Raw genomic sequence first — 24,180 nt, 5'->3', positions numbered from 1 at the left:
TTCACTCTCATTTTGTCTCCCTCTCCTCCTCCTCCCCCGCTCCCTGATGGCAGTATCCTACATACAAGCTGTGGTGTTCCGCTCATTTCCATTTTTTTTCTCTTCATTGCTGGAAGTGGTAAATGCTTGGGTTACTGGAGAAGTGTTTAAGGCCTTAATCTCTCGGGACGCTGTGTGGTGCTTTTTATGTCTGCAGTGTTGTGATGTTGTTTTCAATGATGTGCTAATGCCAGATATCGGCACTCTGCCGCTCTAACTTGAACATATTTCAGCTTCGTCTCAGAGTGCTGAACCAAAAAAGTATGAACTGTGCCTTGAGAGTTGTGTGCTGCGTTCACAGCTTGCTACACACTCATAACATATTATCACCTTATGAATTTGACGTAACCAATGTATTTGCAAATAATTCCCTGCTTACACATCCAGCAGACGCTGCTGGTCACTAAATCCTGAGAAAAATATCTAGACGATGAATTTCTCTCTAGCTCTCTTTTGTGCTAGCCAGATAGCAAACAGTGGGTTTATCAGCTTGTTTGCTGCCTGCTGCTAGCTCTGTTTTGGCCCTATTTCAGTTACTTAGCAACTCCTCTTGAACTATCTCTCATCGCTCATTTTAAATGTCAATATAGCTGATCTCACAGCACAGCTGCTGTTATTAACCTGGATTTTTGTTCATTTTCCTGGATGATTTAGTGAAGTAATGATTTTTGCAGCTAAATGACTGCTGGTTAACAGGTGGTAATTATAGCTCGTAATCAAAGTTCACATTACTTTTGACGTCTGATAAATGTAACAAAAAATGGGATAAAATAAGTAGGATCAGAATGGACCTTAAATTGGGCCCATTTAGCCAGTCCACATGGGCTTCACATGTGGGGACCATGTTTCTGAAACAATATGAGGCCCATACAATTTGCCCTGTTAATGCCCATGCCTGCTTAGCCCACTTACATCCCTAGTGTGGCTCATACAGTCAGCCCACGTGGGCTTTACATGTGGGGCCCATGTTACTGAAACCATGTGAGACGCATAAAATGTGCCCAGTTCAAGCCCGTGCCCACTCAAACATCCTGGATGGGACTGGACAGCGAAACACTTTGAAGTCATTGGATGACCATGAACTGAAAATACAATTATACAAATGTATTGTACAAAACTCTGTGGACCAAGAAAGCAGATGATGATGACAACAATGATGATGATGCTCTACATGCCAAAACACTGTAACTAACTAAAGAATTTTGGAGAAAATATAAATGAGTCATTGTTTTCTTGTAAAATAACTGATACTTCCGATTCCATCTATCATTCATTAGTGTCTTCTATTAAAAGTCCCCCAGTTCTACTTTTACATATCCTCCACATCTGCCAGTAGTCGACTCATTTTCCTTGCTCAGACTCTTCTCCCATAACATTTTCCAAGGGAAGAATCATCATCTTGGAAATGATTGTCTGGCTTGTAAAACTGTGAGGCTTTAAGCTCCTGTGGCACATTTTACCTTATTCTTGCTTGAGGTATATTGCAATTGTGGCTGTATCCTGTTATTATCTACCACTATAACATCCAATGTCCCCACAGAGATCAATAGAGTTTAGTTTTATCCTATAATGATGACAAATTCAGCAAGCAAATTGTACTAAATTGTTTGTCTGAGGACCCATTTTATGGATTTTATAGGCAAAGTAATCAGATGTGACAGAAATGGATGAAGCTACACAGCCGAATCTGACTAACCCACAGACTTACATCACACACTGTAATTTAAAGCAAAGAGTTATTTGTAATGGATTAGATATCAAGAGTAGCCGGACGAGAGATCTAACATGGGGTGGGCAGTGGACTGAGACCAAGGAGTGATGAGATGAATGTGTGTGTTCAAGATGTGGTGTAATATGATAAGGAAATATATTAGTGCATACTAAGACACACAGGAAATGTGTTAAGAGCAATGGTCAGGTTTCAATTGTCCAATCCATCTAAGTCATCCATCTCTCCATCCACCATCCATTTATTCATCCTTCTACCCATTAATTCAGATCTGCCTGTTTAGCATCAAGTTCACTAACAGTTGCAGGAGGACAGCTTTGTTTGGTTGGAATTTTTCTGAACACAATGAAATATAGAAATACCTTCTCAGGGACCCCCAAGGTCTGTTTAAACTGACCCTTTTTTCATCTCTACTCCCCAGTGGGGATTGACATCAGAGAGGTTAGCCAGACCTCCCGAGAACACCACGGCTGACAAACAAACAAAATTAATGATTAAACTAAAAGCGTAAATGAGTCTTGGGTCATTTGAACCGGGGAAAGGAGCCGATAACTCCACAAAACCGCTGGACTGTTAGAAGAGTCTCCTTTGAATTCACTTATCTCCACAGACTGCCATCAATCTGAAGTGCATTCCTGAAGTGATATCACCCTGTTAGTCATTTTCTTAACCCTTACATACTGTTTGGTTCAAATTTGACCCGTTTAACAGCTGTAAACACACCCCAAATGTCTTTTACCCTGGAATTTGATGACTTTTCCTAAAGTGTCCCAAAATGCACAACATGAAAATATTTTAAAATATTATACTTTTGTATATGTGCTACACATTTTTGTCCATTGAGGCTGTTCTGGGTCAAATTTGACCTGTATCTATTGACATTTCAATCATTATTGCTATGTTATATTTTCATGTCTGAGGTAAAATAGGACATGATATTGTGTGATAGGAGATGTTTAGTGGTGTAAAAGCTAAAAAATACACTCTCTCTGCTCTCTGAAACATGAATCAAGGTTTAATCACATTTATTGATCAGTCAGATCCACTATTGATGCTTTCTTAACACATCTGTGCTTCAACATCTGGTATAGACACTTTTTATGAGGAGATTCTTAGACCAGTTCAAAATTGACCCGGAACATACTGCAAGGGTGTAGAATATGAACAGTATGTAAGGGTTAAGCCAATATCTGAATTGAATATGAATTAAGTGTCTAATCATTATGTAAATGATAATGTTGTTCAGTGTAACTTTCATTTAAGAATGATCTAACTGTAACTGTGAGGTATAAAAATGACCATGTGACAACACTGCTATCATTAACTGAGTTAGAGAAGTCTTTATCATTAACATTTCACCTCAACTGTTTTAACCTTTTGTGCATGTGCTCTAATCTTATAGACATTTATATTTTTGATAATGTTAAAAACATGTTTGAAGAATGATGTTGTTGTGTTGAGTGTTATGTTGAATTTATGTTTCAGTCCATGTGTTTCTGAAGGTTTAATCCAGTCACTACAAATGGCTGTTGGATCACAGTGCTGATGTCTGTGACCTTTTTTGTGTGTCAAACTTGAATTAATTTGACTAGTTTCAGAAATTGCAGGCTGCCATCTCCAGTCAGAGTATCAGCCACCACCTTAGAAGTCCCAAACAAAGGAATTAATATTCATTAGGGTTTTGGTGTGAAACGATTCATACGCTCCCAAGACTCTGCCTGTCTTGGTTGAGCTGATAAAAACAGAAGCCTCAAGGGAACGCCCAGGCTGGCCCTCCAATAGACTCCAGCGAGGAGTTTCATCTCTGCTTATGCTCCAAGTTTTATAATCCTCGAAGACGTCTCTTTGTTTTCTTAGACTAAAGTATGCACACATTTTATTTGAATCTTTTACTAGAACAAATTTCGGTTTTCTTTTATATTTTTGTATTGTGTAAGATAGAATTTCCATTTGAAGTTGCTCCAACAGACGTGATTATTGGAGCTTAAATAATGTAAGTTAAGGTCAAATGTAGCTAGTATTTTTATCTGACTGCAACCAAAAATCAGCAGAAACCACAAGAAGCCAACAGAGAACAGTAAGTAATTGATGTTCACGTTGCTCCCAAACACCAGCAAGTGGCACCTCAGCCAGGTTCCTGCCCATCTGCTCCACAGCACATCATCCACACTCACTGTTTACACTCTGCTGTTGGGCTCATTTTGCTCAGCAACCTGTTCATCTTGAAGCTAAGCCGGCAGTGAATACACAAGTGAATAGTAATGCTACAAGAGGTCTTACATGTATCTATGATCTGCTGTATATCTTATGGTCAAATCTGGAGTTGATCTTGTTCAGATTGTGATTGGACCCCAGCTAGGTGTAAATGCAAACCATACAGTTTGGCCATATTATTATGAAAATATGTTTGCCCGACATGTCAAATATAAACCAATTTCCTGGATGTAACTCTAGTTATATGAGAACATATATAGCACACCATTGACTATACTACAAAGTAAACAAATAATGTGAACATAGTTATTGTTGTGGTTGGAATTATGACACACCAAATCACGTCCAAATCAACAATCTGGTGTAAAATTAGACACTGAACTATAAGTTGAAACCTACCCCACATGTATCTATTGTGGGACTGCAGGGTAACCTGAAGAGCAGCCTCCTCATACGTTTGGCTATAGCACCTCCATCATAAGCCTGCCTTCTCCACCTCCCCAATTTACATATTGAAATCAAAAGTGAGCATTCCTTTGTATGGATATGCAATTATAGTGACTATGATAGTGTTATATGTGTTTCCATCCATCTGTGTATCAGTTTATAAGTAAATTGCACCATGGAATGGAAACACACTTGGTGAATTAATGATGACAAAGTATGTGACTTGAACATCACTCAAGCCTTCACTGAAGAGACAACATCATTAGACCTGTGTGGAGCGATGAGGACACAAACGCTGCTCTTTAAATGACATTATCTCATTGTGTCCTCTTCTTCTGCAGTGGCTTAACAACACCTGACTGGAGAATTAACATCAACCAACTCTTTTATTTAGATGAGCTGAACTGTTAATATGCACATAACAGTAATGCGTAGAAGCACACATTACTTTTCATTTGCAGATTTTCTGGATATTGGGGTTAAAACGTGTGCTACATTCGGATGGAAACCTGACGTATATCATTTTTCTCAACAACAGCTGGGTTAGGGTTAACCCTTGGTTTAACTACCCAAGGTTTGCTAACAGCAGTCATCACAAGCTACTGGTCATACCAGAAAAAGGACAGCTGAAGCAGCAAAAACCCTCGATGTGTATTATAGTAAGCAAGGTTCCATTACAGATTGCAGAACTTACATAGTGTCACTTTAGGGCAATACAAAGCACTTCACAGATAGACAATGCACATTGATATCTACTGGCACACAGTCATGTATACACTGTTGGCCCATAATAGTGGCAGAAGACCTGAATGCTCAACAAGTCACATGTTACCGAATGGTCAGTTTGCTTACTGATGTATGAGCTGATGAAGCATGAACACTGATCAAAAATAGGACCTGCTTAACATTGTGTGTACCAAACCGATACAGACAGCACAATCCGCCATTTAACTGCAGACTGACACACACACACACAGACATAAATGTTACTTTGACAGTTTAGAAATGCCAACAAGCTGTAAAGTATGTGTTTTTAATTGTCTGGTTAATGAAATGGTAAAAAAAAAACCAGTATAACTGCCAATTTACATTTCATTTGTCGCAGGGATTCGGAAAAATAAACAAAAATGTGAACGATTCGGCACTAAATTGACCTTGTTTATCAGTCCATTTAGCATTGTTGATGTGTTTGAGTCCTGGCTGAAATTTGAGCTGCATTTACAGTAAATATATCTACTACAGCTCTGCTGGAAAGCTGCCATTCTCTTAAGTCTAACCAGCTAAGTAATGAGTCTGTCAATCACACAACAACCAGAGAGAAGCGTTATTTACTGTATATTCCCATTAGTGATGTAGCAATTTGCAACTGTTTTGTATTTCCCATTGACATCAGGAAGAAAAAAAGGTAGCGATGACAGTAAAGAAGCAGCAGGGATGTGTTGAAGACTTGTTGATTGGGTGATTGCAAGGCCATTAGAGATAAAGTCAGATTACACATTCATATTTCTGATAAATTCAAGTATGCATTTCCTGTTTCAGCATGATCTCCTGACAAACACTGGCAGACCCGCAGGTCACAATTCAGCTTGCTGTTCAAATCTGACTCCACAGCTGGCCAATAAAAACAACATTGTGGATGGAAGCCTAAAGGGAAGGTCAGACAATCAGATCCATTTCTAACAGGTCAGAAATGTTGGTTGGCTGTCAGCAATTTGAGCATTTTTTTTTCAATCTGATAACCCACATGCTTCTGTCAAAATGTGGAACTGTGCCGAACTTGTTTTAATACTATTCTAGTCCTGCTATCTGTGGCTCCATCTTCTTCTTCTTTTCCTCCCTTGCTAACTGTTTAAAGTTGAACTGCACAAACTAATGTTGCCTTTTACTTTTTGCCAGTATTGTTGAGGATACAGTGTGAGTTCAGGAGCATTGACAATATCTTACAAAATAAAGGTTCCACAGTGTATGATCGCTCTTGTTAATATTCATGTATTAAACATGGATGACATCATATTCTTTTCCTATAATTTTGAGCTGTAAAGATACATTTAGAAACATCACATTTTAGAAGGTTTAGTAGAACTTCATTAGAAAGAAGAATGGCCACTGATATTAAACACACTAAATCTCTAGCCTCTTTTAAAACTCTACTTAAAACTTCTTTCTTTGTGAAAGCTTTTGGAAATGTTTGAATTGTTCTATATATTGTATTTACAAACTATTATTTTACATCATTTACTTATACATCATGTAGAATTACTTCTGTACCTCTGTCTTTGCCTCAGTGCTCCTTGTTGCCTTATTTTATCTGATTTGTTTGGTTTTAATTTTTTTGTCAAGCAGTTTGTAACATTGTAAAGAGAAGAGCTATATAAATAAAGTATATTATTATTATTATTGTTATTATTGAAGACAACAACACCACAGCTCCCAGTACCTCCCACTCCCACTAATAAGACTGAGGCTGTCCTTACTGTTTAATCCCAGGAACATTGCACACTTATATATAGTATCAGGAATGTATGTATATTGTAGATTTATATAATTACAGATTATTTTAGAGATTGTTTATTTTATATAGTGTTTTATTTTATTTTATGTTTTATCACTTCACCATTATAAGGCTACTGTTGTGTCAATTTTAAATTTCCCCCTAGGGGGATCAATAAAGTGTACCTTACCTTACTTTCAAGATAACAAGAAATGAGGGGAGAGAGAAAGATGGGGAATGATATGCAACAAAGGACCACATGCCACACCTGACTGGCAGGACCACATGTGATTTTAAGTCCACAAGCCAAAAACTTTTACAATAAATTCCTTTGATTAACAACCCAAAGATGTTTGTGAAGATTCTCAGTCATCCAGATATCCAAGCAGGATCGAATCAAGGGTAACTGTACTTGAATGAAGATGCTTGAAGACGTTTCGGCACGTTTTTCATCCAAGAGGCTTCTTCAAAATGGATGAGAAGCAAAACATCAGGACCAAGTCCAGTTGCCCTCAATTCAGACCTCCTTCGATAATAATCCAAACGTTTTTTGCATAAGAAAACCAATCCGAAAACCTCCTCTGATATAACGGCCTTTTCTGTCTGCAGTTTTGAATAATGTGAGCTTTCGCCGGCCTTCCAAAATAAACCAATTTCTTCATTCATTTTCTCATCTTCTGAGGTTCATCTGCCCATACCCACCCACCCATGCAATCAAGCACAGAGGCAGAATGGCAGGCCCACACACACACACACACACACACACACACACACACACACACACACACACACGCACACACGCACACACGCACACACACAGGCAATTTAAAACTGTTTTCATTGACGGACACTTTAAAAATGCATTGGTTCTTTGTTCTCGGTGCTTAAAAAGTGTGGCTGCCTGTGGTGTGTGTAGGGAGGATGGGGCGGGGAGGATGGGGGGGGCACTGCTAAAGGAAAGATTTTTTTTTGTTCTGTTTTGTGCTGTTTCCCCAGAGATAGAGGGAGGCAAGAGGACAAGAGAGAAAGACGCTTTAGAAAGAAGCTTTGGTACATAATGTGTTATTAAGTGTCAGGGAAAAGACAAAAGCAAGAGGCAGGGAGGAGGAGGAATTGGTTCAATCTCCATGGCTCCATCTTTATTCAAATATTTTTTGTGTGAATTTAAGTTAAAAAAGCTCTGCAAAAGTAGCAAAAAAATCTAAACCAACAAGAAAAATAAATAAATAACGGTATGGCTAGAAATATTTAAAGTGTCTGTATGTACTGTAAGCATCAGGAACCTTCTTACACATGACATGTGTGGTCACTGTGTGAACGAGAAATGATATAAGGTCCATAGAATCCATACACTCCATAAAATCACTCTTAAAATACATAAATACATAAAATATCTAAAGTATAAAATATAAGAGCATATCAGTTCCTTTGTGTGTATTGTGTATTGATCATTTGGAAGTGTTTAAAATATGAATTGCATTCGGGATAAACAACTTCGTATAAATATCCGTGGTGGCCAAAGGAACTCTGTAGCGCCTCCTAGAGTTTAAAAGCTGAAATTTTGATGAGGGTGAAGGTTTTTGTGTGTGTGTGTGTGTGTGCTTGTGTGTGTGTGAGTGTGTTATCTCCTTTTGTTGTCTGTTAGTTCTACAACAATGTAAAATTGGACATGATAATACCTGTATTGAAAAGAATTGTATTGTGAAATGATGTCCTAATAAAACAAACATGAATATAAGCTCAAACTGGTCAGAGAGAGGATGAGAGCTGTCAGTGACAATGCTCCTCGTTTTCCCCCTCGTCCTCAACAGTTGGTTCAAAGAGGTTTGAGGTAAACCAACTATTTTACTGGCCAAGACTATTATCTCAGAGTTAGTTCTTAGATTACCAGGCTGGGAAATGGTAAGGACGTCGAGTGATGGAAACGGGAGACGGCGTGCAGTGTAAAAGGTTTTAAAACAATTCCACCCTGTCAGGTAGGATGACAGGGTTCGGGGCTCAAGGCTGTCGAGGATGGCGTCCTGTGATGTCCGTATAAGGTGTTCCAGTCGAGGATTTATGGGAAGATGGTTGCTGAAAATGGTAGGACCTGCGTCGGGAGTTGATCGACTGCTGGTGATAGGAGTCTGAATTTCTGGAACGAAAAACGAGAGCGAATCAGCGATAGTGTTTTTGTAGCCGGGTATGTGGTGTGCTTGCATAGTGAACTGGTGTTGAGCTGACACGAGGGTGAGTTTACGCATGAAGGGCATGACGTCTAGGGTACGTGAACGTCCTTTATTAATGATGTCTACAACTGCAGTGTTATCAGTATGTATTGCTATATTCAGTGTTGACCACTCGTGCCCCCAAAGGATAGCAGCGACGATGATCGGTACATTTCATAAAGGAGGGATGGAGAGCGGAGGGGCTACGGAAGGCAAGCTGAAGGTGGCGGGCTTTGGTCTCTGAACTGTCGGAGGTCTAGGCAAAGGGGCGGCGAGTGTGCATGTCATGGTCGGGTGGGATGGGGCGCCGCATATTTCACAGTGAAAGGGAAGAGCAGGCCGCGAAGACACGGCAGTACAACTCGCTATCCAGTGTACCCCAGTATGTCCCCTGATTAAACTGGCTAAGTCTGCCTGCTGCTTGGGATGCAAAGAGGAGGTGGTAGGTGTAAAACCCGTTACCTCCGAACCGCAGTGAAAGCTCAAGGATGGACGACAAATATTCGTCCAGCTCTGACCTGCGGTCAGGGAAAGATGTGCAGAGAACGTCACGATATAGTGAAAAAGTGAATGCAAATTCTATAGGAGTGAGCTCCTTAGAGCGGGAAGGAGGTTGCTTTATTTCTACGGGGCCTATGGAAGTTTGCAGCTCCCTGGGGAGGTGGGAAGTGCTCGTGGAGGGGAGAAGGAGAAGTGCAAGGTCAACATAATTACCCGCCAGGATCTGTTGCCTAAGTGCGGTGGGAACGGGGGAAGGTTGGGCGGGTGTGGCTGCGCGAGGCGCAAGGCAGTGGCGAGAGTATAGCTATGAGGTGGAAGAATGTAACCAGGAACTGTACCGTAATCTGCTGTAGAGGGAAGAAGTGGGTTAGTGGCAACCTGAGAAAAATAAGGAACTTGTGGGATATGGGGAAGAGGGGGGTAAGGGTAGGGGTAGGGGTAGGGGTGGGGAAAGGAAGAAAGAGCAGGAAATACGGGTGGTTGACCAGAAACACCCCCGGGGCCGTGAGCCGCCAGGGTGGGAGCCGTCGGGGCTGCTGAGGTGGAAGCCGTCGGGGGTGGAGCCGTGGAGGCCGCTGGAGGAGAGACAGAAAATGTAGGAACCTGAGGAGAAAAGAGAGGGGGATGAAGGGATGCATGTGCACGGGATGGCAGTGAATATTGCTGGTGAGTGGAGGAACGAAACGGCTCTGGTTCGGTGAGAGCAGGCATGGGTTGCGAAGTGCACAGGCTCAGAAGGGGAGCAGCTGTGGCAGGCTGCCGTGCGATGACGTCGTTGATGTCACCGCGTGCGTGACGCCGGGATCCTGGAAGTGGCTGGGGATTGCGGTGAGTGAGGCCGGTGTGCTGCTGCGAGTCGGTGAAAAGTTTGAATAGTGCCGACTTGCGGTCCGAGTTGCTGAAACGGATGTTCAGACGTTTGAGCTCCTGCTTCAAGCGGACGACTGTCCAGGCCGAAGCAGTAGGAGCCGGGAGACAGTCGGGAAGCTGGCGGTGGAGTGGTTGCTGGCCGCGGTGACTTCTCCGACGGCCCGGGCTCCGGGACCTCGAGCGGGGTGACGGAGGGAAACGGCGTCTCTAGAACACCGTCGGTGGGATCGTCCCCTGGAGTCGCTGCTAGGTGTATCCCATATGACATAAGCGGTGGTCGTGGAAGAGGGACTTGAGCCCCTGGGACGGTTTGAGCCCCGGGGACCTGGGACAGCTGCGCGCTGCCGAGGTCGCCGAAATGACTGGACTCCAGGTGATGGGATCCGGACCGGGAGAGCCGACTGGGCGGCGAGTAAGTCGTCGTCGTCGTCGTCGGAGGCATGCAGGCTGATCTCTGAATCCATTATTCGGAGTGAGACGAAGGGGGATAGAGCTGATAGGGTGTGACTTAAGTACTGCTTGAGAGGAAATTGAGAGGGTATGAGGCGTGGTCTCTGTTCCTGAACTTTGTTATAAAACTCCCTTTGGAGAGCTTTTGTTCATACAAACAGCTCCAGACTAAAGGTGCGTTCAGACCAAGCGCGATGACGCGATGTCGCGCAACAAGTTTACATGTTACACGCAATGCCGCGAAAATCGCTCGCAATGATGCGAAAAATCGCGTTCATCGCTTGAGTCGAAAATGTTGAACTTTTGCGGCGACATCGCGTGACACCGTGCCACGATAGCCTATCAGCGTTGAGATTCTCCCAACGTCACTTACGTCATGACGTATAGCCCAGCTGGCTTTCCCTTATAAAGTTTTGAAGAAGAAAAAAAACAAACAGGGTGGCGGTAATGCACCAATTCGTTGTTTGCCAACCGCCGTTAAACAGAAGAAGAAGAAGAAGAAGGAAAAAAAAACAAACAGCTGTCTCTCCCGGCATAGATTCAACAGTTAATTTACGTGCGTTATTGTCAGTTGATGTGTGTTGCAGGTAATGGAAGAGCCTCAGCAGCCTCAGGGACACATATGAGGGAAAAGAGTAAGTGATCTCAGCCATGGTTGATGATTGAAGAAGCAATGTTGTTGTTATCTAGTGAAAATGGGCGGGCTCGCTACAAGCGCGATGGCGCGATGACGCAAATTTTACATGATGGTCACAAAATGGTCACGCATCGAAACTCGAGCGATTTTGTCGCGTTCATCACTCTTGGTCTGAACACAGCTTAAAATTGCTGTTAAGCTGTTAGTGTAAAGAATGGAAGGAACACTGAATAGCTGTGTTTGCAATCACTTACCATCCCCATGCCACATGTATAGGTTCATATTTGTTTTTTTCATACTCATCACCACAAGTTAGGATTTTGTTGTCCAGCTGTCTGTATGGATATTAATGAAACTGGTGAATACTGACATTAGGGAACCACAGTGGTCAGATTTGGTGTTCATCACTCATGCTCTTGTATCAAACTTGATTTTTGTTCCTTCTTTTTAACTCAAATTCAAACAAATTCAATGCTCACATCTCTCACACTGTGGCTTTATCCAATAATGTCTAAGAGTTCCACTGGCTTATCCCACACAGTTTTATCCATCTCTTCACCTCCATCAGTGTATTGTTTGTGAATAACAGCGGTGCCAAATCATCCAAGGCTACGTAGAGAAGCAGAGCTGCTGGCAAAATAGCTGAACACTGCAGGAAACCTCCAGCTTTGACATGTTGAATTATCTCCACGGTGAGTGAGAGGAAAAGAGGAGATGAAGGCAAAGACAGAAACACAGTGAGATGGAAACAGGTAAGAGCTATTCTGTCATTTCAAATGCTCAGGCTAACTTTTGGAAAAGTGTTGATCGACACATTTCTATTGGCTGAAGCGAAGATGTACGGGAATTGTGCAACTATTTTGGGACTATAGATATTTGCTTTCTTGTTCAGAGTAAGATGAGTGGATCAATATCATTGTCCGTGTATTGACTGAGGAGCTGGAGTCAGGACATTGTTAGTCTAGCTTAGCATGACTGGAAGCAGGTGGAAACACTTTGCCTGACTGATAAAATGTGTCGAACAACATCCCCAAAGCTCAGTGATTAACATGCTGCATCTCATTTGTCTAATCTGGACACAAACAGACATTTAAAATGGCAATATGTGAGTTATGTGCTGGAACCTTTACTTGATGAACCACAGTTTATCCATCTGCCCAGTACACCTGTGCAGCAACATCTCCTGCTGTAGTGTGGGTTGTCAGTGTTGGCCAACACAGGCTTTCATTTTTGGTCCTTGCACAACCTGGCTTGTGAAGAAATAGTTCCTGTTAAGTTGGAAACAAACTGCAGACACTCAACAGCGAGGAGTCAGGGATGTGATAGAAAATAAGACTATAGACGACATGGCCTTAGACAGGTTTCTACAAAAAAAACTGACTCTGTTAGTGAAGCTGCATATTTAGGTAAAAGCTTTGGAAACCTGGTGTCACAGCAGCCAGCTTGTTATTAATGTGGCTAAAACAAAGGAACTGGTACTCACTAAAAAACAGAATGTGATCATTGAGCCAGTTTCACTCACTGGCCAGTCTGTTGAACCTGTGTACAGTTCTGGACTCTCAGATGAGCTTCTCTGTAAATACAGAAATTCTTAAACATCACTGTTCATATTCTGACTGATAATTAGTCTCTACACCAATTCACATTCATACATTCCCCATCAGTTATTAATATATGTTTGATTTATCCTTAATGAAGAGTGTATATTGTTTATTTATGGAAAGAAAAATCACTATTTTATGGTCTAGGAGAACATTTTATAGAATATAAATACAATATAGAGATTACAACAACATGTTTGAATGCTGATTTAGAATTTTGTAATAAGAACAAGTCAAAAATGTGTATCAGCTGCACAAAAATTTACAAAAATGATGTGTTTTATTTCCATTTTTGTATATTCTTGGTCACATAAGGAAAAGTCCAGCTAAAATAAATGTGTAGGGTGTTTTTAAAGATCTCAAATGTAAAAATTGGTCACATTTGACCCTGAACAGTATGTAAGGATTAAAATGCATTAGAATTATAATCTACAAAACTCAGTAGCGTGCGGTGGTGTTTCAGTCAGGGCCAGCACCAAAAGAAAGTATTGTATGCCGATACAGCCAACAGAGCAGCCACACACATATAGGCCTATGTCCTATAATATATACACATTGCGAATCCAATGTAAGGCCACTATTATGCAACAGTACCAACATGACAGCTGATCAACATCTGCAACGCATCAAGACACCACTGTGCAGCATCGCCATCAGATCATCTTCCCTTAGGTCACTGCCCAACTTTACAATGCACATACCATGATGTGACACAACATCAACAACAGCACATACTGCCCGACTGCTCTTAGAGGAAACTTCTAAATCACTTCAAAATAAAATCAATTTCTATAACAGACACAAACATGCTCCAAAACCGGTTCTAAATTTACTTCACAAAAGAGAGAGAGAGAGAGAGAGAGAGAGAGAGAGAGAGAGAGAGAGAGAGAGAGAGAGAGAGAGAGAGAGAGAGATATTAGCCCAACAGCAGCGCCAATCTGGTCCAGAGAAAGTAAAAAAAAAAAAACTAGCACTCACCGATGACTTGTAGATGAAATCCATCCTGCGATCCTTCATGATGAAAAAGGCACCCGAAGCAGGTCCACAATCATATCTTTATCTACCGATCTTGCTGTTAAATCAACCGCCATCACCTTTCCAGAATAACAGACAGTGCGTCATCACGCACCTGCCCATGGGCCAATCAGCTAAGCTCTTTTGAATGACGACACCCAGGCCAGCGCTAGAAGCTTATCTTAGGGCGTTCTGTCAATAACACATCAACATCTGATTGGCTGATGATACGGTCACTCAACGTTACACATCCAATAGCAGCGTCCAGCTCGATCAGAGGCTAGCAATGCAACTACTGCTGACCCCAGCAGAGGAAAGGAGCTGTGATGCGTTTATAGGACATAGGAGATTTGAGCTCCACAAAATATAACCATTCGTTTTCTGGATAAAGTTGCATACTGAACAAGTAATTGACTCCAGATACATTTCAGAATGACCTTTTAATTATGGAAAAAACTGAAAAAATACATTTTTGACGGGGCTAGCAGTGCTAGTCTTGCTGCCCCTGGCTGCACACCACTGACAAAACTTCATTTTTAAGCAAATTTAACTTTTTTTTATGCTTATGTTTCAGTCACATTCTGACCAATCAGGTTTGATCTGCCTATACTGGGCTTATGGTGAGCTGCCACCCTACTGATCTCTGCAAGCATAACTGTCCCTGCCAAAATTCTGCTTTTATAGTATCATGTGTTTCTTAATATTTTATTTATATAAGGGTTATTTTCATGCATGGTCACTACAGTGGACAGCCATTCAAAAACTGTTTTCTATATGCATGGATTTTGATGGCATAATTGCACTTCAGCCACTACTGTGGATACTAGTGCGTCATCCCATACACCACCACTTCATCTGCAGTAACTATTTTGGTTGTAAATCAGTTGATTTTGTTGTTATTATAATGTAATTTGAAAAAAGAAGCATATGTGCAAAATGTCCTGACTGAGGTTATCATAATTCATGCATGAAAGGGCTCAAGTGTGGTTTATTTCTGATTTGCATGCAAGAAATCATCCATATTGATGATTTAGATAATAAATTATCAAAGTATTCCTGCTGGTTAATTGAGCTACACCACACAGCACTTTAACATCCAGACTGCGGAGGTGGTTGTTGTATCATCATTCATTTCAGACCAGTGTTTAGAGACTGAATAACTTCTAAAATCACACAGACTTCCTTCAACTTCTTTCTTAAACAACAGCATTGGCAGCTAAAGATATGACATACTGCCATTCATTGGGATGGAACCTCCACATAGCTTCCTGGTGCCGTTCCCCAGCAATTGAAGACTTGAACTTTGCCGTAACGTGTGGAAATGACAACCTGAAGACAACCAGTGGTGCTTGTTTTGATTCCAGAAGCACAACTGTTAGCACCTGAGCTGCTAGCTCCAATTCAGTTATATAAAAGCACTTCAGACAAATGTAGGAAAAGTCAATCATGACAGTCAACGGCTTCCCCAGTCAATAAGATACCGTTTCAATGAGGTACACAGACTTGAAAATGGAAATAACTTTGTGCACCAATGTAGTGGAAATGGAAGAAAACAACTGTCCAATTAGAGCTGAGTATGTAAATTACGTGCTCAATGAAACACAGGAAAGAGAGTGCCAGCTACTTTGAATGTGTATGTGTGAGCAGGCTGTTAGGTAGAGAGCAGTAGCCTGCAGTTGAGAAACAGTGACTCTGCCTGTGGAGGTTTGACTACTGCATCAGATTCCGCAAATATACCATGTAAAGCAGTTACAGTCAGATTGTAAACTGTGGTGTATGCCTACTGGGTATACTTTATAAAATAACTGTGAAAATGCTTGCTGTTGTTTCTGTGTATTTGATCACAGATTAGATGATAGTGTATATGTTATAGTCGGGTTTGTCCACTAATCCACATTTGCATGATTCTGTAACCAAACCAATTTAGCAGCATTCTGATGCCTACAATACTATAACTGACAAATGCAATGGAGTTGTGATGGACACAGTCATGACTGTCATGTTAGTTTTATGTATGACCATAGGCTTGACTTCTCAGCCATCATTTGTGCAAAGGGGGGGGGGGGGGGGGGGGGGGGGGGACAATATGTTTCCTGCTTCACAGAAAGGTGCATTTGATGTGACGTCACAAGACATGGTTGTACAAACCCGCCCAGCAAAGCACAAACATCACAGTATAAGAGCAAGAAGCAATATACTTTTTTTTTTTAGTGAAGAAGGACTTTAATACAACTACTTTAATACTGAATGTCCTGATTTATAACTGTTTATTTCATTGCATTAAATGATTGAGGTGATATAAAAGTTTAGCTGCAGAAGACATGAAGCAAACCAGTATTTTAACAGTGAAAGTCACGGTCAGTTCATCTTAAAACTGAGGAGCTTCCAGCTGAGTGTTGTGTATAATGCTGCTCTTTGCCAATGAGAAAGAGACAGTTTACTGCTTCGGTGTTTTTTGCCAAGCAGCACATCAGAATTCAGAGTCAGTCATTTGCTGTACCCAAATCATTTTTACAATCACACACCATCACTTTTACCTGTGTGTGTGTATGTGTGTGTGTGTCTGTGGGTGGTAGAATGCTGCACTGTAAGCTGTTACAGCAGCTTACAGTGCTTACAGGAGAACAGTGCTGTAACAACAGGCTGGAACATAGTGAGGTAAATCAAGGATGGACATTTGATTGGCTTAATATAGCTGGTGCAGATCCACAAAGAGCCAAGATCCACTCTAGATATACAGATCTGAGACACGTGGAGGTGGACCTGAATACAACGGCCTGATCCAATTCAATTAGTGGGATCTAAGCTCTGATTTTGCTTGCATACTTTTTGTACTTTTAAATGAACTCATCATCATACAATCTGCACTATTAGGTCATTATATTTAAACAGCATCACATTTCTCGACAACCATCTGAGTTGGGTTAGGAGAAGATCAGGGTTGAGAAGGTTACTTTGGAACTATAATAGGTTACAGATTACTAGTTACTTTATTTAAAATGTAATAAGTAACTATTTCAATGACTTCATCAAAGTAATGTAACTTATTACATTTGATTTGATTGACATTTGACTTTTCAAATTTTTGAGTGTTCCCATTATTTATCCTATGAAGCAAGATGTATCTCTCATTGTAAAATGTATTCATTAGTTCATGTAGATTTTGGAATATAAAATAAAGATATCTGATGAAAAAAGTCAAAAGTCTGACATGAGCTTAATTGGTACTGTGACACCATTTAAGTCCATGTGTGTTCTAAATAAGCCCACGTCATGATTTATTGACTAAATATAAAAAAATATTGATTTCAAAGAATTAAAAACATCAATATATGTATTCAGTAACATGTTCAATATTAAACAATGAGTAAAATGTTAAAGGTGTGACTTCACATGTAACCTCCTTTGTAATCATCAACATTCATCATTTAATGACACATGTTTTCTCAGTAACTGTAACAGATTACACTTACACATTACATATGACATGTAACACTGGAGAAGACTAACAGAGTGAACACACAGTGAAATGTTCAGCAGTGGAAAGTGACTGATTTACACTTCTTTTCTTTAGTTTAAGTTTAAGCTGCTCTGTGTATTTTCTCATACAAGGTAAATCAGAGGTGCAGGTTTGGGTGCTTGGCAGTAAGATCTAGACTTCGTCTAAAATGTCCCTTTAAGTCTCAAGGAGCAAAATTCACCTTCTGGGTTTTGCATGAACTTGATTTGAGATAATGTAAGATCTGCTATTGAAGTTACAATTATTCACTCCTGTATAACATTACAACTACATCAGTTTTGTTCTTTTGAGAAGAGCTCCCTCTAAAACTTCAAATAAACAGGTGTGATTGGAATTAGTTATTGTGAGACAATTTCATTCATCCAACTTGTTTGTGCTTTTGAGATAGCCTTGTGAGTACTGAGGATAGCAACCTTCAGTTTTAATATTATTTTACCAAGTTTAATTATCCAAATCAGAGTGTGATGTGTTATACTGTAAGGCCTTTTCATTTATATGAAATGTTTGTCTTCATTGAACCTTGAATATGTTCTAGTAGACTGTAACCTTCTACTGTTTTAACCCTGGCATACTGTTCAGATTCTACAACCTTACAGTATATGTCTCAGGTTAATTTAGACCTGGTCTAAGAATCCCCTCATAAAAAGTGTCTATACCAGATGTTGAAGCACAGATGTGTTTAGAAAGCATCAATAGTGGATCTGACTGATCAATAAATGTGATTAAACCTTGATTCATGTTTCAGAGAGCAGAGAGAGTGTATTTTTTAGCTTTTACATCACTAAACATCTCCTATCACACAATATCATGTCCTATTTTACCTAAGACATGAAAATATAACATAGCAATAATGATTGAAATGTCAATAGATACAGGTCAAATTTGACCCAGAACAGCCTCAATGGACAACCATGTGTAGGAACTATACAAAAGTATAATATTTTAAAATATGTCCATTTTTTGTGCATTTTGGGCCACTTTAGGAAAATAAAATTTCAGAGTAAAATACATTTGGGGTGTCTTTACAGCTGTTAAATGTCAAAACGGGTTAAATTTGACCTGAACATACATAATGTTTTTTCTATAATTATACTTTCTTGTAATATCCATTAAGTGTCCTGATCCATCTTGTTACTGTTCTGGATGCATTCTTGTTTTCCATAGTCAGTCTAACTAATCTGGACTAGTGTAGGTAGCTGTTTCTTAATTTAATCCAAGAGATTAGGTGGTGTGGAATTGCAGGAAATGTGTTTGAAATTACATCTTCTTTTTATTTTTTGGGGGGGGTGGAGGTGGAGGTGGAGGGGACAGACTTCCCTACCAATTATATATCTTTCCAAAATCGCTCCTTCATTTTAAAACACAACCAGACACGCATGGTTCTGAATATGAACCTGAGACTCAGTTTGGGTTCTTTACCCGTAAAATTGGATTTGCTTCATGACCTCTAATTAAGAGTGTGTAAAAATCCTAATTAACTTTTAAAATCCCAATTAGCCGGCTTTTTTTGTTTGTCTTTAAAAATCAAAGTATTGCAAGCCAGACATCTCAGCATCTGTTAAAACAACAACTCTGACTATACATCACGCATTGTACCATTAATTGCCATGGTATTTACTAAATCTATTAGAATGCAGCTCAATTCCCAGCAGTGTGTTGCATGGTGTTTGGAGTCAGTCTGGTCTAATGAGAATCCAGCTTCAGTGGAGGAAAGCTGATCTCACAAGCCAAGCGTGTAGGAGTCCTTTCAAAAAAAGCTACAATGGCAGTCTATTAATTGTCAAGCTACAGACAGAGTCTCCCTCTGCCTTGACCCAACCTCACCTCTCCGTCCATCCCTCATTGCTCCTCTCTTCATCCTCCCTCCTCTCATTAGGCTGAGGAGAGGTGTCGGGAGTTGCTTAGTTTGAGAGTAGGCGGCTGCGCTCGGGGCGAAAATGTTACGTTAAGATTCCACTCTCCTCTCCGATACTGTGATTAAGAGGATGGAGCATCACTCATCACATCTCTCATTGACGGCAGCTCTTTCACCTTGCCATTACTTCATCAGCTCTATCAGAGGTGAGGGTGTGTGGGGGGGGGAAGGAAATAGAGACATCTTTGCCAAGCCGCTGAGCAAATATTGACTTCTACCCACACTGCCAAGCAAACCCGGCTTAATTAGATTTGAGCAGATTCAATTAAATGTTTCATGTTAATGTGTTCCTCCGCCACTGTTCAAAAAGTTATCTGACATAAATTGAATGTGCTGAGGTTATGATGACGCTGTCATCTTGATGGAAAAACAGAAGGGATGTTCAAAGAGGAAAAAAAGGCTTGATTTCATGGAGGGTTCAGGGTCCTGCACAGATTGAAATATCTCTTTCCTCTCATTACGCTCTGCTTCTCATTCCTCTCTGAAAAGTGGTCATGTCATCTGTGTTTTTCATGGTCAGCGTGCATTCTTTCCTTTCACTGGCCCTAAAAAGTGTTTCAAACTCAATAAGCAGTTCAATACATCAATGTGTTGGGAGGAAATGTTCCCTTACAAATTTTATGGAAATTTAATTTTGTCTGCATAGCTTCTGGAGAAAATTAGATGTGCATATGCTTAAAAAGTCAGCCGCTGTGATTGGGTAAGTGCCAGGCATACCTCAGCATGTATCACTGGGCTATATGTAGATTTTAATCTTACAAGGACAGATACAGCCACAATGACAGATTACAGGCAACTACAGAAAACTACAGCCAGTGACCAGAGAGAGGGAGAAAGTGCCTGTGCAGCACAACCGGATCATCTTTCATTTACAACACAGAAGCAGGCCTGAAGGTGCCATGAGGGCCCCTTTCAGCTAAGAGTTAGTGCACTCTTTGAAAGCAGCGGGGTAAAAGGTGAAAGTCACCAGTCACTTGCTGTGTGGGAGGCGGCTTTTAGTACACAAAACGTGGGAGATGTCAGGAAGCAAGTGGTCCAGTCCACAGTAGCATCATCAGCACAGTTCAGCTGTGGGCTACAAAGATACAACGTGCTGCACTTTGCAATGCAGCTTTCCTCTTGAGTGCTAAAAAAAGTTTTCAGTTTGCAACAAAATGAGCATCGAAGACAGATTCTAAGAAATCGGTGGATTTTTCTACTACTACCATAGTGGTAGAAATACACATGGAGACTTAACCAACTTAAGTTCTTTTTTATGTTTATATTAATGCCAGCTATATTCATTTCTTTTGTGCAAAGTGACAAACAGAAGAGGCACAATCCAACACACTGTAGATCAATGAGAAACCTCCAAGATTCAACATCTTAAAGGTGCAGTGTGTAGAATTTAGTAGCATTTAGTGGGATGAACTTGGCAGAAATTGAATAGAAGTATGTTTTAATCAGGGTATCGTCACCTAAAAATAAGAATAGTTGTGCTTTCATTAGCATAGAATGAGCCCTTTATGTCTACATACGGAGCGGGTCCTCTTCCATGGAGTCTGCCATTTTGCACCTCCATGTTTCTACAGCAGCCCAAAAAGGACAAACCAGGCACTGGCTCTAGAGAGGGCCTTTTGTAATTTTTTGCAAGTTTTGTGGCTACCATGGAATCACCTTCAAAATCAGAAGAGGTGGGGGTATTCAGACTTACCGTTAGCTGCCACTAAATCCTACACCAGTTTAGGTGACCAGATGAATGCTGAAACATGCTCTTACTTGCTGTAATCATTCCTCCTATTCAGACTGACCAGTGCTTTTATAAATGCTAGTGTAACAGCTGCAAGAAATAGCCTCTATCCCTCTGTTGTTCTGATTTATTAAAGTGGATAAAAATGTCCAAAGCTCCCCTCCTTCCTCTCTGATGTTTTTTTCACAAATCTCACCCTGATCATTAGTTTCATATGTTGTTCTCACACTGAGCCGGCATGGTAGAAAAAGACTATCTGTGAGCGGAAATATTTACCAATACTTTTGCTTTCATCAAGCACAAGCACAGCAGGAACATCGGACATCAATGCTGTTAGGGGTTTTGTGATGAATTCACAGGAGAGGAGTGTGCCTGATCCTGGCTGGAGAGGAGGAGACGAGTGAAACATAAAACTCGTACGGCCATTTAGAAGGTGCGGTAACCAATCACTGGTTCAGGGGAGCACTAAATGTTTTAATATTGTTTCTTTAAAGATGAGTGACAGACTGATGCTTTAAATCATAAACCCAACAGTGCTAATCAGGCTGCTAATCTGCAAGCTCAGTGTATTAGCAATGACTGTTATATAAAACCTGTTCAGGGACTGGAGAGACTCATAAGCATATCTGTATGTTCATTAGGCTCATCTCTCTTAATATTTTAGCATTCATGGATTCATGAGTGTGTGTGTGTGTGTGTGTGTGTGTGTGTGTGTGTGTGTGTGTGTGTGTGTGTGTGTGTGTTTTTACAGTGTTTGATGCTGAGAAACTTTGAGTGATGAGGTGATTATGTGGCAGATGATCAGTATGGAAGGTAGCATCACTGTCAACAGATGGCATGAGGACACACGTATACACACACACACACACGCACACACACACATACATACATACATACATACACACAGCTCCCATTTTCTTCCATATTCATTATGTTCAAGCATAAGTTCTATAGTGCTGTTTCACAATCGCCTCAGGGTGCTTTACTTGCAAAATGAAACAAAATATCATGAAACAGATTTCATGAGGTGCGTCTCTCTATTTCTTCATCTAAACACAGATGGTTGCCAGAAACATTTGCTGTTTTTTTATTTATTTATTTTGCATTTCCCATTTTTGTTACATGCTGGGGAAAAAAAGAAAGAAAGAAGAAGCAAAATAGCATCACAATGTTGTGGGAGACTTTTGCATCTCAAACCAGTGACCTCTAAGGTTAAGTCTCACACCTGCATCCGATGGTTATATGAGTTTTATTTATTTATTTTATTTTATTTTATTTCTGTAAATGTGTCATTTTTCCAGCTGGCTAATTAGATAGATAGATAGATAGATAGATAGATAGATAGATAGATAGATAGATAGATAGATAGATAGATAGATAGATAGATAGATAGATAGATAGATAGATAGATAGATAGATAGAGATTGCACATTTTCATAAATATATTGCACAGCAGTAGTTTATAAATGTATAAAGCCCATGGAACCGTCCATTGTGAGTGTGCGAGTGTGTGTGTGTGTGAGCGTGTGTGTGTGTGTGTGTGTATGTGTGTGTGTGTGTGCGTAGGTGGGGGGATTACTAGGAGTTGAACAATCTGATAGCTAGGAGGAAGAAGCTGTTGCAGAATCTGGCTGTTCTGCTACAAATGCTGCAGAACCTCTTCCCAGAGGCCAGCAGGGAGAACAGTCCATGGTGGAGGTGGGAGGGGTCTCTGATGATGTTGTGAGCTCTGGTCAGACAGCATCTTTTTGCAATGTCCCAGGTGGGAGGAAGTGAAGTCCCAATGATCTTCTTCGCTGTCCTCACCACTCTCAGACTGGAAGCCCCTGCAGCCTCCCGACCAAACAGAGATGCAGCTGGTCAGTATGCTCTCTATAGTGCCTCTGTAGAACATGGTGAGTATGGGAGGGGGGGAGGTGGTGTAACAAATCACAGGTGAAAAAAAGAAAGAAAGAAAGATATATGTTAATTTGGGAATAAAGCCAAAATATTTGAGAAAAAAATCATCATTTCATGGGAATAAAACTTAAAAAAAAACCTTGATTAAAAAACAACATGTATACGTATTTATTGTAGTTAAATGTTTTGTCAGCTTTCACGTGTCAAATGAGTGAATAGATAATAACAAACTGCTTCAACCTCTATCTTCAGGTCAGACAGCTTCCTAATTATGTGATGTTTAAATAACAGGATTGATTTTCAATCAGCGGCTGAGTGCAGAGATTCAAATATACTGTATGAAGGAGACAAAAGCTCAGCAGTTCATGACTCTCTCGAAGTGATATGAGAGGCTGATCAGCTGTGGTAGTGCAGCTTTTTATTGTGCTGCTGTGCTGATAAATCAGTTCTGCTTGAGACTTTCCACCCCAAAAAAGAAATCAGCAACAGACACCTACTGAAATACTTAAAATAGTAGTATATCTCCTTTCATCCAGATGTTGCTTTCCTTGTCTGCAGTCTTTGTCCTGCACATGTGGACTGGAGGAAAAGTGATTAGTATTATATGACAGAGACATCAGTGAGGGAATCGGGTTAGTTTTTAGTATGAGGACAACTTTTAAAAAAATGTGTTTTATAGTTATACTTTCTTTTATAAGCACTTTTTTACTTATAGCACCAATAAGGATTGCTTTCAATTTCACTGTACATGTAAAATGACAATAAAGACCATTCTATTCTATTCTATTCTATTCTATTCTATTCTATTCTATTCTATTCTATTCTATTCTATTCTATTCTATCCAACAGACATGTCAAAACTATTCCATAAAGGTTCATGTGGCTGAAGGTTTTTGTCCCAACCAAGCAGGAGCACA

The sequence above is a fragment of the Scomber scombrus genome, chromosome 9 (genome assembly GCF_963691925.1).
Source record: "Scomber scombrus chromosome 9, fScoSco1.1, whole genome shotgun sequence".
NCBI lineage: Eukaryota > Metazoa > Chordata > Actinopteri > Scombriformes > Scombridae > Scomber > Scomber scombrus.
This window is presented reverse-complemented; position numbering follows the sequence as displayed.